Below are 25787 nucleotides of genomic sequence, written 5' to 3'. Positions count from 1 at the left end.
CGAATATCGGGACAATTTCCCAGGGCTCGAGTCCCAGAAACACGCCAGAGCTCCAAACGGCAACCATATCTTGCTGTAATAGTGACTCCTTAACGAGGAAGTTTCTTCCGTGATGACACCTCTTGCCAGTCTTGCCCTATGCGATTGTGTGCCCGCTCTTGTTCTTCCATCCTCTCCGGGCAGGGAAGATTCCTGGATTGTAAGAACTTTCTTCCCTCTTCCAGATTTGAGATAACATGAAATGTTCCATTATGGCGTATCAGAATTTTAACGGGGAAGCCCCATCTATAAGCAATGTTATGATCGCGTAGAGTTGCCGTTATTGGTGACAAGCTTTTCCGCATGCGAAGGGTGGCCATAGAAAGATCTGCATACAGTTTGATATGCTGATATGGCGTTGGTATTTCTCCCATCGCCCGTACCGCGGCCATCAACGCGTCTTTGACGTGATAGTAATGAATCCTGATGAGGACATCTCTCGGTAAGGTTTCCGGTAAGTGTTTCGGTTTTGGCACTCTGTGTGCCCTATCAATTATAATGTCAGTATTCGAGCTTGTTGGTAGTATTGCTATCATGAGTGCTTGCACATATTTAATGAGATCTACATTTTGAATATCCTCTGATATTCCTCTTATCTTCACATTGTTCCGTCTAGAACGATCTTCAAGGTCTATTACTTTAGCTTGTAAGCTTTCAATTTCTGCCGCCATGTCTGAATGTGAATCCACTAGGTTGTTATGAGACGTTGCAAACTCTCCCATTTTGTTCTCCATATGGTGTGTTCGCTGGCCCAGTCCCTGTAATGTAGCAGTAATGGGGGCTAGTAAGACAGTGAATTCAGAGTGTATGGATGTGCTAAACGCCGTCAGCATCTCCTTTATCAGAGTGCCCGATGCTGGACTATCCGTGGTGTGAATGTCCCTGAATATTTTGGTCCCCGAAGGTGAACCCCGGGGGTGTGAGTCTCTCTCTCTTACCTCGGTGTCCCGACTTGCCTGCACCTGTAGCTTAAGGCGCTGCTTCTCAGGACTGAGTGAGGGGGAAGATGGTGTCGACCTCGTGGCGCCCTCATCACTAACCTCTTCCTGGGACTCCATCACCAAAGGGCTATATCGGGATCCCGGAATTATTTTCTGCTTCGCCCGCCTGGATTCCGTTGAGGTAAGTGTGGATCTTCTCATATTCTGGGTAGAGCTGGCTGAATGGGGTGAAGCTGGGTTTCCCGGGCTTGAAGAAGAGGGATGTGAAGTGAGCCCAGCAGCCCCGCCGTCTCCCTCCCGGTCTTTCTCAAAGTAGAAGTCCAATTTGCCTTGTTGTTTAAGGCTTCTTTTGCCCCTTGTCATCATGAGCGGTTATAACCACTTTTCGGGTGTTGAAATCACTTTCTAGTTGAGTCTAGCTTTGAAAGTAGCTTTGATGTTGCCGGAGCTCCGGATTCAAGCTGCCATGTCTCTCGGCTGCCAAGCCACGCCCTACACTGACCTTTTTAATGTTAAAACTGTGGATCGTGATTTTATGCGTGACTCACTGAAGGAGATTACCACTGTTTTAGATCCTGTCTTGCAGCAATTTTTATTACAGGAGCTGACGGAGAAGGAGATTTTAGAAACAGTAAAGAGCTTTAAAGCAGGTAAAGTTCCTGGTCCGGATGGGATACCCAGTGAGTTTTATGTAAAATTTTATGACATTTTAAAAGAGGACCTTTTTAGCCTTTTTTCTGATGTTTTTAATTCCAAGATGCTGCCTAAGTCCGGGCGGAAGGGTGAGGTCTCCCTAATATATAAGAAAGGTGACATTGCGGCTTTGGAAAACTGGAGACCAATAACCCTTCTTAACTGCGACTACAAAATTATGGCAAAAATATGTGCAAATCGTCTGAAAGCCATAATACCCCACATCATACACACTAACCAGGTGTGTGGGGTGCCAGGCCGCAGCATCTGGGATAATCTAAATCTTATTAAGGACGTAATTGAGAACACGAGGTCTAGAAGATGTAAACTTTGAAAAGGCGTTTGACCGTGTTTCTCATTTTTATCTTTTTAAGGTTTTAGAGCGGATGGGTATTCCTGAAGGATTTTTATTATCACTTAAAGCCTTTTATAAAAACTGCACTAGCAAAATTTTAGTGAATGGTTTTATGACACAGGAGGTAATTTTAAACTCGGGGGTGAAGCAGGGGTGTCCCTTGTCCCCACTGCTTTTTATTTGCGCGTTGGAGCCTTTACTGTGTGCGATTCGCCGCGACAAATTAGTTTGTGGAGCTCCCCTTCCGGGGGGAGGCGGCATAGAGGCCAAAGCAGTGGAGTACATGGACGATGTTGCGGTTTTATGCAGGGACACCGTGTCGCTTCAGAGAGCCCTCAGACAAATAGAGTTTTATTGCTGTGCTTCCGGTTTTAAGGTGAATTTCAGAAAAAGTAACATTTTAAACATAGGAAGCATGGTTTTTAGAGATATACCAGTACCTGTGTCAGATTCTGTTACTATTTTAGGTATCTCCTTCAGTGAGTGCGACAATGGTTTTATAAGTTGGGACATGGTGGCGCAGAAGGTAAACAAAAAAATATGTATGTGGAACTTGAGGAAACTAACCATGGAGGGAAAGGTTTTAATTATCAAAATGGTCATTTTACCCCTTCTTTTATACGTAAGCATGGTGTTTCCTCCCCCAACTGTTTTATTACGTAAAATAATAAAAACGTGTTTTACCTTCTTTTGGAGTTCCAGAATGGAGAAATTGAGAAGAGAAACTGTCATGAAATCCAAACCAAAGGGTGGCAAAGATTTTCCTGATTTTAATAGGTTCCTTTTAATAAAGTTCTTTAGTTATTGTTTTAATTCCCTTTTTAAAGAACATCACTGGTCTTATTTCTTACGTTTTAACACTGGGTTTTTTTTATGAGGAGGCTGGGGTGGTTTGATATTAATTTAACTTCCCCCTATGCTTTTAATTTACCAGCCAACTATGAAATTTTAGAGAAAATAGTGACCTTGTTCAATTTAAGAGGGAAAAGTGTGTCAGAACTTAAAAACAGCAAAAAAATAATAAAGGACCTAAGAGACAAAGAACTAGTCTGCAATATTGAACATTTTAGTGAAGAACGTTGTGCTTTTATTTGGAAGTTTATTAATGTGTTTTATATTTTTAACACACAGATGGACCTGGCCTGGAGCTGCGTTCATCAATGTCTTCCATGCAGGGCATTCCAACACAGACGAGGATTTGCGAGGTCTGCCATCTGCCCGAGGGAAGGCTGCCAGGCGGAAGAGACGGTTCGACACATTTTTTGGACTTGCAACTCTGCACAGGAATTTTGGAAAAAAATATTCCCTTTATTGGTGAAGATGGCAGACCTGAAGGACTTAAGCTATGATAACTTTTTGTATGGACTTTTTGGATGCCCTACCCCGGATCAAAAAAGTATAGCATGGAAGACGATGAACTGTGCAAAAGAAGCTCTTTGGAAGGCCAGGAACATCCTGATTTTTAAGCATGATGTTTTAGCAATTGATGACGTTTTAGGACTTTGTTTTAGTGATATGTATATGTACTATTTATTAGATAAAAAAAGGAATGCCACCCTTTCAAGAAAATGGTTTGTGAGAGACTGGAACTCCAATATCTAATGTTTCACCACCATGTCCCTTTTATGGATTTTAATGTAAATTGAATTTTTCTTGTTGTTTTTATTCAATGTAAAAAGTGGAATTTATTGTAAACTGTACTTTTTTATAATAAATCATTGACACCCCCGCGAGGGGGTAGCCAACTGAAAAAAAAAAAATCTGTTCTTATCAGTTTAATATCTGATACGTCCCCTATCTGGGGACCATATATTAAATGGATATTTTGAACAGGGAGATGGAAATAGAGCTTGCTCTGTCCACTCCACGCATTGACCTGGTATTGCAGTATTTCCAGGACCGGTGCACCCTTTCCTTATGTGTTTACTAAAATCAGATTCCAAAAGTGCTTTTTGTGTTTGCCATTGTTTTTGTCTTGCACATTGCACATCTCCTTTAATCCCATTATTTCAACACCTGTTGGACAATGCATTTTTACAGTCATGTGTGATAATGAGCTAATTTATTAAATGCAATTAATTTATAGATTGCCACCTCTTGTTTTGTGTCGTCTGTGTTTCTGTGTTTCCGGCATTTCAAATTGGAACAGCTCATTCACCTTCCTTGTCTTCTCTCCGCCCTCCCTCCTAGGTAAGTTAAAGAGCTGCACCTGAGCCAGCCATCAAGCCAGCCACTGATTGATGCAGCACCACAGTCAAATAGTGGAGTGGAGTAGGGGAACAGCAAACAGCCATTAAAGCAGCCAGCCAGCCAGCCGCCCGCCCGCCCGCCCGACCGCCACAATGGACCTACCTGTGTACACTAGATGGATGTGATGGAATGTACTGTCGTCCCTACATTTCAAGAAGAAGTAAGAATTGCAGTTGCAACAAACCCTTGCTTGCCTACAAAGAGAGCAGCAATTTGGATTTGTTACTATGTTACCTGGAAGAATAACAAACTGTGCAAGGATGGAGGTTGTAGGAGCAAGGAGAAGTTGTCTGTAAAGTTGGTGGATGCCTATTTTCCATTTTGCAGTCCCTTGTCTCCCTCTTGTGGCCTCCTGGAGGCAACTAGCTGTGATAAAAAAAGACAGCCTGGGGGCCGCCTGTTGCAGTGTTGCCCTCTCGGGCAACACTGAGTGACTGACTGAGCCGCACCGTCTTATATAAAGTTCAGACGGAACTTTGCACGTGTCATAGTGGAGCCCTCAGGAGCCAGAGCCAGCTTTATGACATCATAATGGGGCCTCAGAGATAAAAGCCTGGGCCCAGGCAGTGTTGGTCAGTGCTGCTCAGCAGGCAGCACTGGACTGGATTAAAGCTGATACAAGGTGTGAAGGAACAAGGGGTGGCTGTGGGCATGCACTTGCTGCCGCTGCCAGTGTTTATCTGCACGGCAGGAGGGCATTTGGGCGTTGCCAGGAAGGCGTTTTTATGTAGATTCCTCCGCTTTCAGCACTGCATTGTGGTGCTAGCAAAAGAAGCAAATCCTGTGTAGCTTGGATTTCTGGGCTGTGAGTATATTTTTCATTTGGAACGATGGAAGGAAGATCGGATAATTTCCAGGACTTCTTTGCGGATGATACTCCTTTGAAGGACACGATTCGTTTTGTCATCTCGCCGCAATACCGCCAGGTAAAAGAACTGGGGTTTCTTTATTCCAATGTGTTTGGTCCTATCCTGAAGATCAAGGATGGGGATTATTTTTGTGTTCAATCGTTTAACTCCCGTGGAATTCACGATGTTACTTTGAACTCTTGTGGGATTTGTGAATCAGCGTATGCTCTCTATGAGCGAAATAGAGGACATGCTATGTTGGAGGGAGTAAAGGTCCTTCCTTTGTTTCAATATCAATATAAACTGCTGACAGTGCAAATGTACAACCCATTTATTTCTGATATGGAAGTCACATCCTTTTTGTACAACTTTTGTGAGAAGGTGACCCTTAAGAAACATGGGATTACTAATTTCGGTGCATGGAATGGGAAAAGGATCTACAGTGTGGTCTTTAAAAAAGATCCGACTGCTGAAGGTGGTGTTCTGAGACCACCCCCTATTATTTTCATCAACAGAAGTAGGGGTTATCTTTTTTTACAGGGATGCCCCAATATTGTCGTAGATGTCGCAAATATGGACATGCTGACATGGCCTGTAAGCGTTGCATGAAATGCCATGATTCCGTTCATCAGGAAACAGATTGTCCTAAGAAAAGAGAGGAGGAAATTTTGTCAGATGAGGACTTCGTGCCTCCAGAAGAGGCGCAGGCTCCTATAGGTTCTGTGGTACAGAATAAGGGCAAGGAAAAAAAAGAGGAAAAAAAGAAGGATAAAAAGAGCTCCCAGGGGAAAACAAAATCCTCAGGTGTGGAGGCTTTAGTGGTAGAAAAAGAGAAAAAAATATAAAAAGAGAAAAAAATATCAAAAGAGAAAAAGGAGAAGAAAAAAGAGGAATTAACTGTGGTGTTGGAGACTCCCCTTTCACCCCCTGGGCAAGCAGGTTCGTCTGGTGCTCAGGAGGAGATGGAGGTGGCAACAAAAAGTTTAAAAAGATATACTAGAGAAGAAGAGAAAGTGAGTGATGAAGAGACTGACCAAAGTGGGAAGAAAAGCAAGGTTTATGATCTTCTTGGAGATATTTCTCCCTCTGACTCATCTGGAGCTGAAGATCTGAATATTGATACTTCTCCACCATTTACCGATGAGGGCGGGGGAGAAAGCCCTGGCATCTTGGTTAAAAGATGATCAGGGCTGCCTCCCTGAATGTTCAGGGGTTTAATAACCAATATAAACGTACAGCCATTTATGATTTTTTTAATAATGAAAATTATGACTGTTTTCTTACAGGAATGTAATTTAGAAAAGAGATTATGTTATAAGTATCTACAAGGTATATGGAAAGGTAAATCTAGTTTTTCAGGTGGAAACGAATTCAAAAGTGACGGGATAGGTTTTTTATGTTCTAAAGATTGGGAAATTGTTAGGCATGAAGAAATATACCCAGGGCGCATACTTATGGTGGAGGTTTTAAAAGATAGCAAAAAAATCAAGTGTTTTTGCATATATGCAAATACAGAAAAAAATTTGAGAATTCACCTTTTTGAGTTACTACAGTTGGTTCAGATCCCATCATCATTGGTGGTGATTTTAACTGTCAAATCTGTAAAAAAAAAGAAGGATCAGTATCTGTTTTGAAAAATATTCTTTCTGCCTGTAACCTTAAAGATACCTGGGAACTAGGTGGAAAAAGGAAAGAGTATGAGCTTACTTGGAGTAATCGTGGATGCTCATCTAGACTAGATTATATTTTTGTATCTAGTGATTTGATGTGTTCTTCTTTTAAATCCTTTGATAGTTGTTTTACAGATCACAAGTTCATTGAATGTACACTAGATTATGAGGTTTCAGAAGGTAAGGTGCCATCACACTGGAAACTTAATGTGTCCCTCTTGGAAGGAAATAAGGTTAAAGAAGAATTCTGTAAGTTTTATGATAAACTAAAACAAAAAGAGGGCGAGTTTAATAATGTATTGGAGTGGTGGGATTTCATGAAGAGGGGTTTTAAAACCTTCTTTGTTAAATATGGGAAGAAGATAGCCTATGCAAAAAAGAAACTATACATTGATCTTAGTTCTAGGCTCCAGTGTTTTTACCTATTTAGAAACAATGGTAAAGAAATGGATGATCAAATTGAGGATGTAAAAAGTCAGATAAATAATTTATTAAAAGAAAAAGGGAAAGAGATTATTTTCAACTCTCGTGTAAGAATCCTTGAAAAGGATGAGAAATGCTCTCATTTCTTTTTTTTAAAAATTAACGGGAAAAAAGATTTTATTGAGTGTCTAGAAGGGGAAACAAACCGTGAAGAGAAATTATTAAAAGCAAAAAAATTTTATGAGGAATTATTTTCCGAAAAGGTGCTTGATGCCTCTTTAAAGGAACATTTTATGGGGTTGTTAGATAAAAAGCTTAGCACTGATGAGATGATGTTTTTAGAGGAGGAATTTACTAAAAATGAAATAGTAGATACGATTAATAGTTTTCAGAATTTAAAAACCCCTGGTATGGATCGTCTACCAATAGAATTCTATAAAAAATTTTGGGATGTGATAGGTGAGGATGTGTTCAAAGTTTTTTCTCAAATTGAATCTTCATTAATAATCCCAGAGTCCTGGTTGGAGGGTCTTATTGTTTTAATTTTTAAAAAAGGTGATAAAAAATTAATCAAGAATTGGAGGCCAATTACGCTACTGAACACCGATTATAAAATTTATGCAAAATGGTTAGGTAATCGTTTAAAAAAAGTGATAGCATCAATAATTGGGGTTGACCAGACATGCGCTGTGCCAAAAAGAAAAATTGTCGATTCTTTGGTTTTGCTACGGGATATTATTTGGGACAGCAAGGACCGCAATCAGGATTTAGCTTTGATCTCCTTTAATTTTGAAAAAGCTTTTTCCACCTGAAAAACTAGATTTACCTTTCCATATACCTTGTAGATACTTATAACATAATCTCTTTTCTAATAAAAAATTGGGAATCCTTGCTGGAAAGGGTAAGGAAAAAGATTTCCTTTTGGAATTTGCGAACTTTGACTTTTGAAGGTAAAATTTTGATCATAAAACAGGTTTTACTCCCCATGATTTTGTACATATCTGCTGTTTTTATCCCCCCAAATAATATCATGAAAGAACTTATTAAAATCTGTTTTTATTTCCTATGGAAATCAAATATGGAAAGAGTCAAAAGGGAGGAGTTTTATAAACCTAGGAATAAAGGAGGGAAAGGCTTCCCCGATATTAGGTCTTTTTTGTATATTAAATATTTGGCCTATTGTACAAGCACTTTATTGGGGCCCAGTTCAAAGATAAAAACTTTTCTTATTTATAATCTTGGGTTTTATATAAGGAAATACAAGTGGTTAGAAATTGACTTAAACAGACCATATAAGTTTTTACCACCAGAACATTATATTATTTTAGAGAAAATTTTAAGGGAGTTTGAGTTGTTAAAATCTGACTTAAGTATTATTACTAATCATAAAAAAGTGTTAAAGATCTTAGATGAGAGGAAAATTATGAGTTCTCTAACAGGTTTCTCTGTAGGAATTGTACAAGGTATTTGGATCAATGTTAACCTGTTTTACTTGTCTAACGAACATAAGGACCTGTTGTGGTGTATGTTGAAGGATTGCTTACCTACAAGAGAATTTCAGCATAGAAGAGGTTTGGTAAGACATGAAAGATGCCCAAGAGTAAGATGTAGCGGAAGTGAAACGCCAACGCATATTTTTTGGAATTGCTCATTTGCACAAAAGATTTGGAGGAAAGTTAGCATCTTAGTTAAATATTTGAGCAAAATTTATCATTTTGATTTTAATATGATGTTTTATGGATTGGGCATTGGTAAAGAGGATTTTAAAGTCGTATGGTTAATATTTACATGTGTTAAGATGGCTTTATGGAAAGCAAGAAATATTGTATTATTTAAAAGAGATGAGCTATCTGTTGAAAACTGTCTTAAACTATGTTTAAGCTATCTGTATGTATATTTCTGGAGAGAGAAATTATTACTAGGTACTGCGAGAGCAAATGAGATTTGGAAACAAGAAATGTGGAATGTACTTACCTTGTGATGTGTAATCTTGTAGTGTTTTCTTCTTTGTTATTCCTGTTAAAAAAAAAAAGTTAAAATATAATTAAAAAAACAAAAACCGAAAACAAAACATATTAAAAAAAAAGAGAAAAAAAAAGTAATAATAACAATTAAAAAATGGATAAGATCATGAAAATTATATATTCATACTACAATGATGGTTTTGATGAAAACTTTCAACCTATGTTTTGCGCTTTAAGATTTCAAATCTGAGTAGAAAAAATAAATAAAATAAAAAATCTGTTCTTATCAGTTTAATATCTGATACGTCCCCTATCTGGGGACCATATATTAAATGGATTTTTAGAACAGGGAGATGGAAATAGAGCTTGCTCTGTCCACTCCACGCATTGACCTGGTATTGCAGTATTTCCAGGACCTGTGCACCCTTTCCTTATGTGTTCACTAAAATCAGATTCCAAAAGTGTTTTTTGTGTTTGCCATTGTTTTTGTCTTACACATTGCACATCTCCTTTAATCCCATTATTTCAACACCTGTTGGACAATGCATTTGTACAGTCATGTGTGATAATGAGCTAATTTATTAAATGCAATTAATTAATGAATAGATTGCCACCTCTTGTTTTGTGTCGTCTGTGTTTATGTGTTTCCAGCATTTCAATTTGGAACAGCTCATTCACCTTCCTTGTCTTCTCTCCGCCCTCCCTCCTAGGTAAGTTAAAGAGCTGCACCTGAGCCAGCCATCAAGCCAGCCACTGATTGATGCAGCACCACAGTCAAATAGTGGAGTGGAGTAGGGGAACAGCAAACAGCCATTAAAGCAGCCAGCCGCCCGCCCGCCCGCCACAATGGACCTACCTGTGTACACTAGATGGATGTGATGGAATGTACTGTCGTCCCTACATTTCAAAGAAGTAAGAATTGCAGTTGCAACAAACCCTTGCTTGCCTACAAAGAGAGCAGCAATTTGGATTTGTTACTATGTTACCTGGAAGAATAACAAACTGTGCAAGGATGGAGGTTGTAGGAGCAAGGAGAAGTTGCCTGTAAAGTTGGTGGATGCCTATTTTCCATTTTGCAGTCCCTTGTCTCCCTCTTGTGGCCTCCTGGAGGCAACTAGCTGTGCAAAAAAAAAGACAGCCTGGGGGCCGCCTGTTGCAGTGTTGCCCTCTCAGGCAACACTGAGTGACTGACTGAGCAGCACCGTCTAATATAAAGTTCAGACGGAACTTTGCACGTGTCATAGTGGAGCCCTCAGGAGCCAGAGCCAGCTTTATGACATCATAATGGGGCCTCAGAGATAAAAACCTGGGCCCAGGCAGTGTTGGTCAGTGCTGCTCAGCAGGCAGCACTGGACTGGATTACAGCTGATACAAGGTTTGAAGAAACAAGGGGTGGCTGTGGGCATGCACTTGCTGCCGCTGCCAGTGTTTATCTGCACGGCAGGAGGGCATTTGGGAGTTGCCAGGAAGGCGTTTTTATGTAGATTCCCTCCGCTTTCAGCACTGCATTGTGGTGCTAGCAAAAGAAGCAAATCCTGTGTAGCTTCCTCTCCGGCCTTTATTCACCTCCCGCGTAGCTGTGCTTGTGTGAGTGTGTGAGCCTGCAGGGCCCCATGGAATTGCCTAGGAGTAGGCTGAATCGCTGCAAGGGGTGAACAGCAGTATTGGGCAACGCGCGCCACTTTGGGGTTAACGCTTCTCGGCCTTTTGGCTCATATCAGGTTTATTGCCTGGTTTGGGCTGGAGGTGCGAGTTTGCAGCGATCCTCCGTTTCCGTTTACGGGAAACTTTTTTTGCTGTGGTTTTGTACCGACAGGTTTATTGTGAAGAATGGCTGCCATCAAGAATACCATCCGGATTGAAGTGCCCCCGAGAGAAGCCAACAAGAACAACGTGAAATTTGTGGTTGCAGATCTTATCGAAAAAAAGGCTGGAGCAGAAAGGCAAGACATCTATGCTGTACAGGACTTTCCAAAAACAGGTGCGTACGATGTCACGTTCCATGAGGATTTTACTTGCCTTAATGTATATGAGTGGCTGAGAAACAACACTGAAGATCCCATGATGCAAGGAGTTAAAGTTACACCATTGTTTGGATTCAATTAAATTAACTTGCTTGTACATGTGTATAACCCTTACACCAAGATTGATCTGCTGGTGGATTTCCTGCTCAAGTACTGTGAGTATGTGAAAGGAGGAGTTGCACAGACCAACATCCTAGGGATTTTTAACTGTAAGTACAGATTTCAAGTCAAGCTGAAACGTGACCTAAACTGTGTTGGGGGTTTTCAACACCCACCGTCAAGTTTCTCTGTCGCAGGGCACCGTGGTTTTCTAAGTTATCCAGGACAGCCAAGGTATTGCAGGAAATGTTTTTCCTTTGGCCACACACAGGTCTTCTGTGATAAATCAGTGTGTTGCAGAAATTGCCAACAAGAAGGCCACACTGCAGGTGAGTGCCCCACCCCAAAATCCTGTGATGCGTGTGGGGGGACTGACCATATGTACAAGTTTTGTCCTGTAGCAGATGCTCAAAGGGCTGCGAATGAGGAAAAAACCAAAGCAGCACAGCAGAGACAGGAGGAGCAAAGAAAGCAAAGACAAATGCAACAGGTAAAGTCCTATGCTAGTGTGGTGAAAGACTCGGGCGGAGCACAGAAGCTGAAAGTAAGTGAGCCACAGATTTTACAACCAGGTGGGCCCCACCCTTTCTTACCCCTGATGAGACACTTTGAGGAGCTGTTTGAAGAGGCAGGGGAGGCGGTGCATGAATCAGATCCAACGAATATTCATGAGTTCCCATCAAGCTCAGAGACGGTAAAGAGTCAAAGGGAGCGTGGTGGGGATGAATCAGACGAAGATGGCCAAGCATTGTGCGTGCAGAGGAGGGTTTTCAAGAAAAGACGTAGTGAGGAGGGTGAAAACCAAACCCCGCAAGCCGGCTCTTCGTCGCAAACGCTGGAGGAAGACATTGCGGACGTTGTGGATGGTGGTGGAACTTTATAGATAATGTTTTTCCTTTGTTCTGTTTTTTCAGTGTTCTCCATGAGCTAAAAGTTTTTGGGCAATATGGGAGTCAAAATCGCTTCACAAAATGTGAGAAAAAGTATTATTTATAGGGCAAAATTAGATAAAATGGAGTTTGATGAGAAGTGTAGCAGTTTTTTTTTCCAAAAAGTCTTTAGTAAAAGACAAAGTATGAATGTGTTGGTTGGAAGAGATGGCAATTAGGTGAGCGGTGATGGAGTAAGTGAAGAAGTTGCGAGTTTTTATGAGGATTTGTATGCAAATAAGTGGAGAGATGAAGATATGGAAAGTGATGTGCTAAAAGTTTTGGATGGTAAGTTGAGTGATGTAGAAAAACAAGGTGTCATGAAAGAGTTGGTGATAGAAGAGGATTAAAATAAAAAATAAAAAATCTGTTCTTATCAGTTTAATATCGGATACGTCCCCTATCTGGGGACCATATATTAAATGGATTTTTAGAACAGGGAGATGGAAATAGAGCTTGCTCTGTCCACTCCACGCATTGACCTGGTATTGCAGTATTTCCAGGACCGGTGCACCCTTTCCTTATGTGTTCACTAAAATCAGATTCCAAAAATGCTTTTTGTGTTTGCCATTGTTTTTTTGTTGCACATTGCACATCTCCTTTAATCCCATTATTTCAACACCTGTTGGACAATGCATTTTTACAGTCATGTGTGATAATGAGCTAATTTATTAAATGCAATTAATTAATGAATAGATGGCCACCTCTTGTTTTGTGTCGTCTGTGTTTCTGTGTTTCCAGCATTTCAATTTGGAACAGCTCATTCACCTTCCTTGTCTTCTCTCCGCCCTCCCTCCTAGGTAAGTTAAAGAGCTGCACCTGAGCCAGCCATCAAGCCAGCCACTGATTGATGCAGCACCACAGTCAAATAGTGGAGTGGAGTAGGGGAACAGCAAACAGCCATTAAAGCAGCCAGCCGCCCGCCCGCCACAATGGACCTACCTGTGTACACTAGATGGATGTGATGGAATGTACTGTCATCCCTACATTTCAAGAAGAATTAAGAATTGCTGTTGCAACAAACCCTTGCTTGCCTACAAAGAGAGCAGCGATTTGGATTTGTTACTATGTTACCTGGAAGAATAACAAACTGTGCAAGGATGGAGGTTGTAGGAGCAAGGAGAACAAGTTGTCTGTAAAGTTGGTGGATGCCTATTTTCCATTTTGCAGTCCCTTGTCTCCCTCTTGTGGCCTCCTGGAGGCAACTAGCTGTGCAAAAAAAAGACAGCCTGGGGGCCGCCTGTTGCAGTGTTGCCCTCTCAGGCAACACTGAGTGACTGACTGAGCAGCACCGTCTTATATAAAGTTCAGACGGAACTTTGCACGTGTCATAGTACAGCCCTCAGGAGCCAGAGCCAGCTTTATGACATCATAATGGGGCCTCAGAGATAAAAGCCTGGGCCCAGGCAGTGTTGGTCAGTGCTGCTCAGCAGGCAGCACTGGACTGGATTACAGCTGATACAAGATGTGAAGGAAGAAGGGGTGGCTGTGGGCATGCACTTACTGCTGCTGCTGCCAGTGTTTGCACGGTAGGAGGGCATTTGGGCGTTGCCAGGAAGGCGTTTTTATGTAGATTCCTCCTCTTTCAGCACTGCATTGTGGTGCAAGCAAAAGAAGCAAATCCTGTGTAGCTTCCTCTCCGGCCTTTATTCACCTCCCGCCTAGCTGTGCTTGTGTGAGTGTGCGAGCCGGCTGTGCCCCATGGAATTGCCTAGGAGTAGGCTGAATCGCTGCAAGGGGTGAACAGCAGTATTGGGCAGGCTCGGGCAACGCGCGCCACTTTGGGGTTATCGCTTCTCGGCCTTTTGGCTAGGACCAAGTGTACTTGTACAGAAGGTTTTTAGTCAGAAGGTGCTCCGGTACCCTCTCTCTCGGCCTCGGGGGATCGTCCAGGTTCGCCTGGACTTCACCCCCGTGCTGCTATTTGGGAGAGAGGCTTAGTCCTGAGCAACGAGTTGCGATCCCCCCCAGCCCCTTGGTCTCCGTAAGTCAAGGGGCGCAGCAAAAGCTGTGCCGTTTGACCTGGCCACGCTAATGGCAGGCGAACCCGATGCGGTGCCGGTGTACGCCCGGCTTAAGAATTCTGCACGATTTATCGTGGCAGAGGGTGGAGACGGTCCCCGTGGTATTAAATTTTTAGTCCACGCCATTTTGGAAGATCTGCTGGCGGTCCACAAGAACGAGCTCTTGGCTATCCAGGACTACCTGAAGCGAGGAATTTACGATGTCACCTTCATGGGAGAAGGAATACTCCGTGATGCTATGGACCGAGCTGAGAGGAAACAAGGTGAACTCGTAGCAGCGGGAGTCAAGGTAGTAGAGCACGAATTTGAAGTAACAAAACTCGTGGCGATTAAAATGTATTCCCCATATGTGAGAGATATGGAAGTGGCAGCATTTCTAGCTGCCTACTTCAAAAATGTCAAACTCCTGGGGAAAGTGATGAACGAGTGTGGAGTGTGGACCGCCAAATGGAAGTTTTCAGTTACGCTGATTAAGGACCCCTCCACCCAAGAAACGAGATTACCACCGGCTCGTTTTAAAATTGGAAATGTGAATGGCGACCTCTACTTCTCAGGGATGCCAAACTTCTGCAGGGCTTGGGGTACCTATGGACATACCAGTTTTAACTGAGATGTCACCTGCAGAAACTGTGGAAGCAAAGAGCACAATATAAGGGAGTGCACAGAAGAAAAAAAATGCAACTTTTGTCAAAAAACTGGTCACTTGTATTTCTCTTGTCCTCATAGGTACCGAAGCGGAGAAGAGCAACCCGGGGCGCCCCCACGTGCTCCACCAGTGGACCAGCCCCGCCCTCAGGGAGAGGAACAAGCCAGTGCTGCAAAGGAGCAGCGGGGTACCTGGGCTTCAAGAGTAAGGTCTGTTGGAGCCAAAACAGGTACCTCACAGCCAACAGCCTCAGAGGAGAAAAGGGAGCCCAGTGCGAAATAAAAGCGCCAAGCCAAACGTAAGGCTGAGAAGGGGCAGGCCAGTGAGATAACTGAGGCATCCCAAAGTGCTGGTTGCTCAGTGGATACCGGGCCCGCTCCCAATCCTGGGTCTCTAGATACGGAGTCTGAGGAGGAAGGTTGGCTGAAAGTGGGTCCCCGTAAAAAGGGTAAACAGGAGCGTGCCGGTAGGGGGGTGACAGGGGAGGAGCAAATGGATACGTCTGTAAAGGAAAGTGAGGCTCCTCCTAGGACCACCCCCTCGTCGTTACTGGTGAGGAGGGTGGGCGCTGTTCCCCCCGAGCCAACCGACACCCCGCCATGTGCGCAACCTCCCCCTCTAGAACGGCCTGCACAGCCTGCACGGCCTCAGGGGGGAGCGGCGGGGCCCTTGGGGTACCCACCCGATACAGACCTATATGGTGAGCCGCTAGAGACCCAGGTAAGGCTGTGTGAATCTGGGATACGAGATGAGGGCTGTTGGCTCGACTCTCACTGAAGGTAGTTCCTCTCCTGAATCACATCCCCTTTCTCGCTTGAGTCAGACGAGGGCGGGGAGATGAGTTCAAGCAAGATTTCTGGTATTGCTGGTGGAGGCCAAGTCTGATTTTAAGTAACACGATTATTTTATTTTTTAAAATCAAGACTAACACAATTAAAACTCCACGATGTCTGAAATAAAGGGGGTCTCCCTCAACGTGAGGGGCGCCAAGTCCAAAGTCAGAAGGGTTGCTCTCTTCAGTTTTTTATCTGGCCTGGCAGCCTCTGTTTTTTTCCTGCAGGAGTGCGGCATTCCCCATGCAATGAAGTACCATAAATACAAAGAGGATTGGAAGTATGGTCCATCACTCTGGTCTGGATCTAACGAGTCCAGATCAGCAGGGGTCGCCATTCTTTTTAAGGGAAACATTTTTATTGATTTTATTCAAGAGATTCTTCCAGGACGTATTTTATTGGTTAAAGCTTTTATTGACGGCGTAAAATGGCAGTTTTTAAATTTTTACGGCTCACCTGACAAAAATGAGAGAGCAGAGATGCTAGAAATGTTACCTCTTTTTATTAATACAACTGAGCCTTTTATCCCCGCAGGTGATTTTAACTGTATCCTGAGGGGGGAACGCCGGCTTACCAGTGCTACAAGTAGGAATTACGATAAGACCTCTGGACTGCTCAAAGATATTGTAAATGATTTTAAATTAACTGATGTGTACAAAGAATGTAATAGGAGCAGCCCAGAGGAAGCCGGCGTTACCTGGAGCAACGCCACCTGTAGCTCCAGGATACATTTTATTTTTTGTAATGAGAATGTACTGCCTTTTAATTGTGAAGTTTTAACTAATGTTTTCTCAGATCACAAGCTTTTATCATTTTATGTAAAGCGTGATTTTAATAAATTGGTGTGTAAGAAGTCCTGGAAGTTAAATGTTTCCCTTTTAGATGATCCACAGGTTTTTACTGATTTTATTGAATTTTACCAAAAATGCAGGCGGGGGAGAGACATGCGTACTCCCATCAGTGCATGGTGGGAGAAAATAAAAAAAAGAATAAAGGAATTTTTTATTAAAAAGAGCGTGGCGAAAGCCAGAGAAAAACATGCTTTTTTTAAAATTCTCAGCACCCGTCTGCAGACCCTGTACAAGATGAGAGATAATGAAATTGACGTTAAAACTTACATCACTAACTTAAAAAAAGAAATAGCTCAGTGCCTGGAGCAGAAAGGCAAATAAATCAGGTACTTTTTTTAAAAAATTAACAATAAAAAGGCTATTATTAAAAATATTGAAGGTGTGTCAGATGTACAGGGTATTTTAAGTAAAGTTCATGAGTTTTATGCTGACCTTTTTAGTGTTAAAACTGTGGATCATAATTTTATGCGTGACTCACTGAAGGAGATTACTACTGTTTTAGACCCTGTCTCCCAGAATTTTTTATTACAGGAGCTGACGGAGCAGGAGATTTTAGAAACGGTAAAGAGTTTTAAAGCCGGAAAAGTTCCCGGACCGGATGGTATACCCAGTGAGTTTTATGTCAAATTTTATGACATTTTAAAAGAGGATCTTTTTAGCCTTTTTTATTAAGTTTTTAATTCCAAGATGCTGCCTAAGTCCTGGCGGAAGGGTGAGGTCTCTTTGCTACATAAGAAAGGTGACGTCGCAGTTTTGAAGAACTGGAGACCAATAACCCTTCTGAATAGCGACTATAAAATAATGGCAAAAGTGTGCGCAAATAGACTAAAAGCCATAATACCCCACATTGTACACTCTAACCAGGTGTGTGGGGTGCCAGGCCGCAGCATCTGGGATAATCTTAACCTGATAAAAGATGTGATTGAGGACACGAGGTCTAGAAAAGGTAAATTAGCCATTTTATCAATAGACTTCGAGAAGGCGTTCGACCGTGTCTCTCATTTTTATCTTTTTAAGGTTTTAGAGCGTATGGGTATACCTGAAGGATTTTTATTATCACTTAAAGCCTTTTATAAAGATTGCACAAGCAAAATTTTAGTGAATGGTTTTAAGACACAGGACGTGATTTTAAACTCAGGGGTGAGGCAGGGGTGTCCCTTGTCCCCACTGCTTTTTATTTGCGCATTAGAGCCTCTACTGTGTACAATTCGCCGCGATAAGTTAATACGTGGAGTCCCCCTGCCCGGGGGTGGCGGCGTAGAGGCTAAAGCAGTGGGGTACATGGACGATGTAGTGGTTTTTTGCAGGGACACCCTGTCGCTTCAGAGAACCCTCAGACAAATTGAGTTTTATTGCTGTGCTTCCGGTTTTAAGGTGAACTTCGACAAAAGTAATATTTTAAATATAGGAAGCATGGCTTTTAGAGACATACCCGTCCCTGTGTCAGATAATATTACAATTTTAGGTATCTCCTTCAGTGAGTGCGATAATGGTTTTATCAGTTGGGACATGGTGGCGCAGAAGGTAAATCAAAAAATATGTATGTGGAACATGAGAAAACTTACCATGGAGGGAAAAGTTTTAATTATTAAAATGGTAATTTTACCCCTGCTTTTATATCGGAGTATGGTTTTCCCTCCCCCCATGGTTTTATTGCAAAAAATTACTAAAGCATGTTTTACCTTCTTTTGGAGTTCCAGAATGGAAAAACTAAAAAGAGAGATTGTGATGAAATCCAAACCGAAGGGTGGCAAAGATTTTCCGAATTTTAATAGGTTTCTTTTAATCAAGTTCTTCAGTTTCTGTTTTAATTCCCTTTTTAAAGAACATTATTGGTCCTACTTTTTACGTTTTAATACAGGGTTTTTAATGCGAAGGTTTGGGTGGTTCAACATTGTTTTATCCTCACCTTACGCTTTTAAACTCTCAATAAACTATGTGATTTTAGAAAAGATAGTGGCCTTATTCAACCTGAAGGGAAAAAATGTAAATGAGCTGAAAAATAGTAAAAAATTAATTAAAAACCTAAGAGAAAGTGAGACGGTCAGCAGAATTGAGAATTTTAATGAGGAACGAAGTGCTTTTATCTTCAAAATTATTAATGTGTTTTATCTTTTTAATACACAGATAGACCTGGTCTGGAGCTGCATTCATCAATGTCTTCCATGCCGGGCATTCCAATAGAGAAGGAGGTTCGCGAGGTCTGCCGTCTGCCCGAGGGAAGGCTGCCAGGCCGAGGAAACAGTTCGACACATTTTTTGGACGTGTGATTTTGCGAAGGAATTTTGGAAAAAAATATTCCCTCTTTTGGAAAAGATGGCAGACCTGAAAGACTTGAATTATGAAGAGATTTTATATGGACTATTTGGATGCCCAACCGCGAACCAAAAGATAATAGCGTGGAAGACGATGAATTGCGCCAAAGAAGCTCTATGGAAGGCCAGGAACATCCTGATTTTTAAGCACGATGTTTTATCTACTGATGATGTTTTAGGTCTTTGTTTTAGCGAAATGTACATTTATTATTTATTAGACAAAAAACAGAAATGCCACCCTTCTTAATAAATGGTTTGTGAAAGAATGGAACTCCAACATATAAAGATTTGCCACCATGTCCCTTTTATGTAATGTAATGCAATGAAATATTGATTTTATTGATTTGTACAAAAGTTGGTTTTATTGTAAACTGTATTTTTTTATGAAATAAATCATTGACACCCCTGAAAAGGGGTAGCCAACTTAAAAAAAAAATCTGTTATTATCAGTTTAATATCTGATACGTCCCCTATCTGGGGACCATATATTAAATGGATTTTTAGAACAGGGAGATGGAAATAGAGCTTGCTCTGTCCACTCCACGCATTGACCTGGTATTGCAGTATTTCCAGGACCGGTGCACCCTTTCCTTATGTGTTCACTAAAATCAGATTCCAAAAGTGCTTTTTGTGTTTGCCATTGTTTTTTTGTTGCACATTGCACATCTCCTTTAATCCCATTATTTCAACACCTGTTGGACAATGCATTTTTAGTCATGTGTGATAATGAGCTAATTTATTAAATGCAATTAATTTATAGATTGCCACCTCTTGTTTTGTGTCTTCTGTGTTTCTGTGTTTCTGGCATTTCACATTGGAACAGCTCATTCACCTTCCTTGTCTTCTCTCCGCCCTCCCTTCTAGGTAAGTTAAGAGCTGCACCTGAGCCAGCCATCAAGCCAGCCACTGATTGATGCAGCACCACAGTCAAATAGTGGAGTGGAGTAGGGGAACAGCAAACAGCCATTAAAGCAGCCGGCCGGCCGCCCGCCCGCCACAATGTACCTACCTGTGTACACTAGATGGATGTGATGGAATGTACTGTCGTCCCTACATTTCAAAGAAGTAAGAATTGCAGTTGCAACAAACCCTTGCTTGCCTACAAAGAGAGCAGCAATTTGGATTTGTTACTATGTTACCTGGAAGAATAACAAACTGTGCAAGGATGGAGGTTGTAGGAGCAAGGAGAAGTTGTCTGTAAAGTTGGTGGATGCCTATTTTTCATTTTGCAGTCTCTTGTCTCCCTCTTGTGGCCTCCTGGAGGCAACTAGCTGTGCAAAAAAAAGACAGCCTGGGGGCCGGCTGTTGCAGTGTTGCCCTCTCAGGCAACACTGAGTGACTGACTGAGCCACACCGTCTTATATAAAGTTCAGACGGAACTTTGCACGTGTCATAGTGGAGCCCTCAGGAGCCAGAGCCAGCTTTCTGACATCATAATGGGGCCTCAGAGATTAAAGCCTGGGCCCAGGCAGTGTTGGTCAGTGCTGCTCAGCAGGCAGCACTGGACTGGATTAAAGCTGATACAAGGTGTGAAAGGAGAAGGGGTGGCAGTGGGCATGCACTTACTGCTGCTGCTGCTGCCAGTGTTTGCACGGCAGGAGGGCATTTGGGCGTTGCCAGGAAGGCGTTTTTATGTAGATTCCTCCTCTTTCAGCACTGCATTGTGGTGCAAGCAAAAGAAGCAAATCCTGTCTTGCTTCCTCTCCGGCCTTTATTCACCTCCCGTGTAGCTGTGAGTGTGTGAGCCTGCAGGGCCCCATGGAATTGCCTAGGAGTAGACTGAATCGCTGCAAGGGGTGAACAGCAGTATTGGGCAGGCTCGGGCAACGCGCGCCACTTTGGGGTTATCGCTTCTCGGCCTTTTGGCTAAGATCAAGTGTAGTACCTGCTCAAGCTGAGGTTAGTAATCATCCCTGCCGGTGGTTGATGGGCCATCGTAGGGGGATGACAGAACGCCGAGGTGAGGGCAGGGAACCACAACGGTCATCGCTCTGGTGTACGCATTTGGTTTAAAGGTACCATTTGTAGGTGACCAGGCGACCGCCGGATCGAGGTCAGGAGGTCGGGTAGTTTGAAAGCCCGAGTTGCTATGTGCCCCAGGGCTGGTGACCCTGGGGTGCCCTAACTCACTGGGGGTGGGATCCCACTGAGTGAAGGCACATTTGCACGCACTCTCTTTCACGCTATATGAGCACACACCTTTATTCTCCCGGCCTTCTGGCTGGGAGATGAGGAATTTTTTATACCTGGCGGATGTCCAGGCTGTATCACAGCGCACATCCACTTATTTAATTTTGTTTTTCACTGTGTGTTTGTCACGTTTTGTCACAAGGATTTTGGGATGCGGTGCCCTTTTGGGACCCTCCTGAGGTCTAGGGGGAAAATGTGTGGCCATCTGGTTCCGTTTTCCCCTGCAACCCGGCCTCCCTTCTTCGGAGGGGAGGTGCACCTTTGATGCAGGCTCCAAGGTGGACACTGGGGTGGCAGCCCAGGTAGAAGCCTTGGAGTGTTGTTGGGTCTCTCTAAGCTTCGGCGAGGGGGGATCATCGATCCTTGATCCTCTAGGCCTAAGGCTTGGAGGGTCGAGGAATGGTTATGCGGGGCCTCTCTCTTTTAAGAGAAGGGCTGCGATAGACCGCATCCTTGTGCACTTTTTGTGTGGCACCTCTGCACTTTTTATGCACTTGGGTGATAGAAAGCACGACTTGGGCTTTCAAAAAAAAAAAAAAAAAAAAAAAAAAGGCTGGTTACTTGTAGTCAGTGCTGCCTGGTCTTGGTTGGGAGGTGCTCAGGTACCCTCTCTCTCGGCCTCGTGGGATCGTCCAGGTTCGCCTGGACTTCACACCCGTGCTGCTATTTGGGAGAGAGGCTTAGTCCTGAGCAACGGGTTGCGATCCACATACCCCCGTGTAGGTTTCGGCCGAAAAGGGGAAGTTGCATAGACGTTACGTCACCAACGGGTGGCGTAACTTTCCTGAAATCCCCTCACCATGGACGAAAGTCCTGGTGAGATACCGGCGTATGCCCGGATAAAGAATACAATTCGTGTCATTGTATCAGAAGAGAAGGCGACAACCTGCGGCCTGAAGTTCTTGGTGGAGACCGTGCTTGTTGGCATTTTCAACATTCAGAAGCGGGAGATATTAGCGGTACAAGACTATCCAAGGAGAAGAACATATGACATAACTTTTGTACAGAATGGAGTGTTCCAAGATCTGCTGGCGGCATACATGGTAAAATACGATCCGAGACTGGACGGTATTGAATTATACGAACATGTGTTGGACATCACTAAGATGATTGTGATAAAAATGTACTGCCCGTTTGCAGATTTAAAAGATGTGATGTCCTTTTTATCCCCCTATTTCAAAAGTGTAAAATGTATTGGCAAAATAATGAACGAAGTTGGAGTTTGGACGTCAAAGTGGAGATTTTTAGTAACTTGTTATAGAGATGCCAATACAGCAGGGGGGATAATGTTGCCGCCAGCACGCTTTAAATTAGGTGATATGGCAGGAGATCTTTTTTATACAGGAATGCCTCCATTCTGTAGAAAATTTCAAAAGTACAGTCACACCAAAGAGTTCTGCGAAAGCACCTGTAGGAATTGTGGCAGCTCTGAGCACGAGGCCAAAACTTGCCCTCTGGGGAAAAGGTGTCGTTTTTGCAGCCGAGTTGGTCATCTATATGCTACTTGTCCCCACAGATCGGAACAACCCGAGGTCCTGCCGAGGCGTCCAGAGCAGCCAGCAGGCCAGATCGCCCCCGCACAAGGAGAGGAACCAAGAGGTGAAGAGGCAAACGACATGGACACCTCCAGCAGACCCCCCCCCAAACAGGTGACCCAAAGGAGCAAAGGCGGTTCAAGAGAAGAGCCAGTGATCAGCGGACGAAAAAGCCCCCTCAGGAAACGGAGGAGATGGGTAGTTCGGATGAAGCTGATCCGCCTGGGCCGCAAGAGATGCTGGGTTAGCCTGTACCTGAGGCAGAGGACCCGGGCGGAGCGGCAGCAAGGTCTAAAAGGCGTAGGGCGTAGTCGGGGGTGCCGATGGGAGTACCTGCTAGAGCGAAAGCAGGGAAACCAGTTGACGTGCCCCCGGAAGCACCAGCTGAAGGTCTCCCCCCTTCTCGCCAGTTGGGGTAGACAAGCATAGCTACCTCTGAGGTGACAGAAGTCCCTGAAACGGCCGCGAGTGCGTTTCCTGCCCCTATCGTAGGGGAGGAGGCTGCCATACGAGATGCTCCAGAAACCTTGCCCGTGGAGTCCATCTGGGACCCATTTTCGATCAGTGCCTCAGGTATGGCGGGGGGTCAGCTGTCTGACATGAGTTCCTCTCCAATCTCCTCAACTTATACAGTTGGTTTGAAGTCGGAGGGCGATGAGAGTTCGAGTGAGGTCTCTGGTGACGCCGAGGACTGCTGAGGCCACCTCGGGTAAGATTACATAAGACTGTCTCTTTTCCCTTTTCCTCATGGCAGAGTTATGTGGCATTTCCTTAAATGTTAGGAGCGTGCATTCCAAGACGAGAAGAGCTGCCCTGTTTGATTATCTTTCTATTTTTTCCGCCACCGTTTTTTTCCTACAGGAATGCTGTATCCCACATCGCACGAACTACAACAAATATAAGGAAGACTGGAGACTCGGACCTTCAGTGTGGTCCGGGTCTAACGATTCCAGAGCCGCAGGTGTCGCCATTTTATTTAAAGGGAACGTTTTAATTGACAGTTTTAATGAAATTTTACCAGGTAGAATTTTATTGGTCAAAGCTTTTATAGATGGTATTAGATGGCAGTTTTTAAATTTTTATGGGTCCTCGGACAAGAATTAAAGAGCTAGAATGCTAGAGATTTTACCCCTTTTTTTAAACGATTCAGAGCCACTTGTTTTAGCGGGTGATTTTAATTGTATTTTAAAAGGGGGAACGCTGGTTCTCTAGCTCAGTAAGCAGGAATTATGACAAAACCTCATCATTATTAAAAGATATAGTTACAGATTTTAAACTTACTGATGTTTTTAAGAAATGTAACAGCAATTTATCTGCAGAGGCCGGCGTCACCTGGAGCAATGTGAACTGTAGCTCCAGGATCGATTTTATATTCTGTTCTTATCAAGTACTGCCTTTTAATAGTGATCTTAATCCCAAGGTCTTATCTGATCATAAATTATTGTATTTTAAAGTTAAAAATGATATTGGGAAAAATACTGTCAAAAAAGCCTGGAAAATGAACGTTTCCCTTTTAGATGATCCGCAAATTTTATCTGATTTTATTACCTTTTATAAGGGCTGCAGACTGGTAAGACATCCAAATATGTCCATAGTCTCATGGTGGGAGAAAATAAAAATAAAAATAAGAGACTTTTTCATTAAAATCGGAAGGAGAAAAGCAAAAGAAAAACAGGATTTTTTTGCTAATTTGAATACCCGTCTGCAGACCCAATACAAGTTCAGAGAACAGGGTATGCAGGTGGAGGAGGAGATTATGGAGATTAGGAAGGAGATCTCCCAGTGCCTGGAGCAGAGAGGTAAGGAAATTGTCTTTCGTTCAAAAATTAAACACCTCGAGGAAAATGAGACCTGCTCCAGGTACTTTTTTAAGAAAATTAACGATAAGCATACCCTGTTAGACAATATTGATGGAGATACAAACACTGACAATATTTTAACCCCTTCCCTCTTTAGCCACTTTTGACCTTCCTGACAGAGCCTCATTTTTCAAATCTGACATGTGTCACTTTATGTGGTAATAACTCCGGAATGCTTTCACCTATCCAAGCGATTCTGAGATTGTTTTCTCGTGACACATTGGACTTTATGTTACTGGCAAAATTTGCTCGATATGTTCAGTATTTAATTGTGAAAAACACCAAAATGTAGCGAAAAATTTCAAAAATTAGCATTTTTCTCAATTTAAATGTATCTGCTTGTAAGACAGGCAGTTATACCACCCAAAATTGTTGCTAATTAACATCCCCCATATGTCTACTTTAGATTGGCATTGTTTTTTGAACATCCTTTTATTTTTCTATGACCTCACAAGGCTTAGAACTTTAGCAGCAATTTCTCACATTTTCAAGAAAATTTCAAAAGGCCATTTTTACAGGGGCCAGTTCAGTTGTGAAGTGGCTTTGAGGGCCTTATATATTAGAAACCCCCAAAAAGTCACCCCATTTTAAAAACTTCACCCCTCAAAGTATTCAAAACAGCATTTAGAAAATGTCTTAACCCTTTACACATATCACAGGAATTAAAGCAATGTAGAGGTGAATTTTACAAATTTCATATTTTTTTGCAGAAATAAATTTTTAGTACAATTTTTTTTATAACACAGAAGGTTTTACCAGAGAAATGCAACTCAATATTTGTTGCCCAGTTTCTGCAGTTTTAGGAAATATCCCACATGTGGCCGTAGCGTGCTACTGGACTGAAGCACCGGCCTCAGAAGCAAAGGAGCACCTAGTGGATTTTGGGGCCTTATTTTTGTTAGAATAAATTTTAGGCACCATGTCAGGTTTGAAGGGCTCTTGCGGTGCCAAAACAGTCAAAATCCCCCAAAAGTGACCCCATCTGGGAAACTACACACCTCAAGGAAATTATCTAGGGGTACAGTGAGCATTTTGACCGCACAGCTTTTTTACAGAAATTATTAGAAGTAGGCCGTGAAAATTAAAATCAAAATTTCTTCAAAGAAAATGTAGGTTTAGCGATTTTTTTTCTCATTTTCACAAAGACTAAAGGAGAAAAAGCACCGTAAAATTTGTAAAGCAATTTCTCCCGAGTAAAACAATTCCCCACATGTGGTAATAACGGGTTGTTTGGAGACACGGCGAGGCTGAGAAGGGAAAGAGCGCTATTTGGCTTTTGGAGCTCAAGTTTAGCAGGAA

At 42.7% G+C, this 25787-nt stretch overlaps 5 pseudogenes; all 5 read left to right on the top strand.

Moving 5' to 3' along the window:
* Positions 1 to 3740: 3740 nt before the first annotated feature.
* Positions 3741 to 3941, top strand: LOC142654341 (U2 spliceosomal RNA; annotated as a pseudogene).
* A 5458-nt stretch (positions 3942 to 9399) lies between these two features.
* LOC142653983 (U2 spliceosomal RNA) lies at positions 9400 to 9612 on the top strand (annotated as a pseudogene).
* Positions 9613 to 12580: 2968 nt separating this feature from the next.
* On the top strand, positions 12581 to 12754 carry LOC142654378 (U2 spliceosomal RNA; annotated as a pseudogene).
* A 6525-nt stretch (positions 12755 to 19279) lies between these two features.
* On the top strand, positions 19280 to 19493 carry LOC142654311 (U2 spliceosomal RNA; annotated as a pseudogene).
* Positions 19494 to 20750: 1257 nt separating this feature from the next.
* LOC142654662 (U2 spliceosomal RNA) lies at positions 20751 to 20820 on the top strand (annotated as a pseudogene).
* Positions 20821 to 25787: the final 4967 nt, after the last annotated feature.

Source organism: Rhinoderma darwinii, chromosome 5, assembly GCF_050947455.1.
Source record: "Rhinoderma darwinii isolate aRhiDar2 chromosome 5, aRhiDar2.hap1, whole genome shotgun sequence".
In the NCBI taxonomy this organism is placed as follows: Eukaryota; Metazoa; Chordata; class Amphibia; order Anura; family Rhinodermatidae; genus Rhinoderma; species Rhinoderma darwinii.
Note: the sequence above shows the minus strand (reverse complement) of the source record. Positions and strands in the feature narration are given on the sequence as shown.